A 2,506-nucleotide genomic window follows, 5' to 3' on the forward strand; every position below is an offset into this window, starting at 1 on the left:
AAACACTAGGCATACAGTAACAGTGATATCACCGCAGGGAGTTGGCAGCCAATTACACTGAAGTATTCTCAAACAGCAAATCAGAAAGTAAAATGCAGTAAAATCTTCTACTCAATTAAAATTTCCACAGAGTAAATACAAATCATCAGTGATACACATGGGATTAAAGTAGCTGAAATATCATAACTTTTTTTTAAATTTGAAAAAAACATTATTGCCATAATAATGGCAAAAAAGCATCCCAGTGATATAACATTAGATTTCTATGAGTAACTATTGAGTTATTAAAATTAAATTGCATTTATATAGTAACTGTTATGGCCACAGAAAGATCCAAAATGCTTTACAGCCAATAAAGTACTTTGGAAGTACAGTCAGTGTTGACACATAGCAGGCAATTTACATGTAGCAAGCTCCCACAAAAAGAAATGCTGTACTAATTATTGAAAAAATATTGACTATGACACCTGGAACAACTTTCTCATCAGTGGTGAGGTTCTGGAACCCACGAGTTCAAAGGGTAATACAGGCAAAAACCATAATCACATTAAAACATGCGGTGGAACAGTCAATGGGTTTAGGAATCAAAATTTGGAGAGTGGGATTAGTGTGACGAGGTATTCATCGACTGGTATGGACATAATGTGCCAGACGACTACCTTCTGTGCATGAAATCTTACTGTGTTTTCTATGTATCGCGCCAAACTACTACTGCGCCTCCCTTGTCAGCTGGTTTGATGGTGAGGTTGGGGTTGGAACGGAGGGAGTGGAGGGCTGCGCGTTCCGAGGGGGAGAGGTTGGAGTGGGTGGGAGGGGTGTGGGAGTTCAGGTGGCGGTTAATATCGCGGTTGAATTTCAAAAGCCTTCTGAGAAAGTACAGGCGATGGTGTGCTTTTTTGACGATGGTATCGACATGGATGGACCAGGACAGATATATGGTGATACTTACTCCTAGGAACTTGAAGCTATTGACCATTTCCACCTTAGAACCATTCACACAGATAGGGTCAGGTTCTCCACTGAACTTCCTGAAGTCGATGACCAGCTCCTTCATTTTGCTGACATTGAGGGAGAGATTGTTATGTTTTCACCATGTCATTAAGCTGTATTCTGTCTCCTCATTGTTTGAGCTCTGACCCACTAGGATGATGGCATCAGGTAATTTGTAAATGGAGTTAGCAATGAATTTGGTCACCTTAGGGTACAGGTGTTGAAGATTATTTTGGAGGAGATGTCACCTATCCAACCAGCTACACTATCCATGCGTCTCATAGTTTTATACACTTCTTTCAGGGTGCCCCTCAGTCTCCAAAGCTCTTGGGAAAACAATCCAGGTTTGTCCAACATCTCCCTATAGCTAATACACTCCAATCCAGGCAACTCTGATAAATTCTTTTGTACCCTCTCCAAAGCCTCCCCATCCTTCCTATAGTGTGACAAACAGAACTGCACGCAATACTCTAAATGTGGCCTGACTAAAGTTCAATATATCTCCAATATGGCAACTTTTATACCCTGTGGTCAAACTGTCTCTTTTAAGCAGCTATGGACTTGCCCTTTCCACCTCAATCAGATCCCTTTGTGTATCAATGCTAATATGTCTTGTCCTGCAAATCTCTTGCATTTGACCTTCTAAAATGCACCACCTCACACCTGTCTGGATTAAACTCCACCTCCATTTCTCCAGCCAATTTCCCAACTTATCTTTCCTAATATTCCCCGACACTTATACATACACGCACTCAAAGAAAGAAGACAAGGTACCACTATTATGGGTGGAGAAGGAAGAAGGGTCAGAAAAGCTCAGTTTTGGCACTACTATGGATCACTGACATGAATCAGTTGTTTTCTTTCATTTCCCTTTGATTCCTTTCAACTCTTTGGTGAGGACACGAGGTTGTGAACATGCCAATTCTTGATCTTTTGCAGTTCTTGGCACACATGCCCATGTCTGATAACATGTCTTACCTTTACTGTTACAAATTCACTTTTGGCTAGACTTATTACTAAGCTAGCAAACTGCACTTACTTAAACAGGTTCTCTAATTGCTTTCAATATGTTAGTGCATATTATGACATCATTTAAATAAATTACATGGTTAGACACTTCAGCTTTGACTTGATTCATAAGTATCCAGAAACTAATTGTGACATTTCGACATAAATGGCATCATTCAACATTCTTATAACCCATTCTGTTTAACAAAGGAGCTATCTCTTCAGCTTTTGTTGTTAAGTAATCTTCAATAGATAAATTTTAGAATGAAATGAAGAACTGCCACCTCTGTTGATATATACTTATAACCCGGAATCTGTTTAAATTACTGCATTTACTTTTCTGTGGTCTATGTGGAATATAGTTGATGCATCTCGTTTAGGAACCAGCAACAGCAATATCTTTTCCCATTTGTAGCTCACGGTGCAAAACATATCTCTGAAACGGTACAAAGTTAGAAAGTGCAGATGTACAAAGGGATCTAGGTGTCTTCTTGATAGGTCATTAAAG

The sequence above is a fragment of the Chiloscyllium plagiosum genome, chromosome 7, assembly GCF_004010195.1.
Source record: "Chiloscyllium plagiosum isolate BGI_BamShark_2017 chromosome 7, ASM401019v2, whole genome shotgun sequence".
NCBI lineage: Eukaryota > Metazoa > Chordata > Chondrichthyes > Orectolobiformes > Hemiscylliidae > Chiloscyllium > Chiloscyllium plagiosum.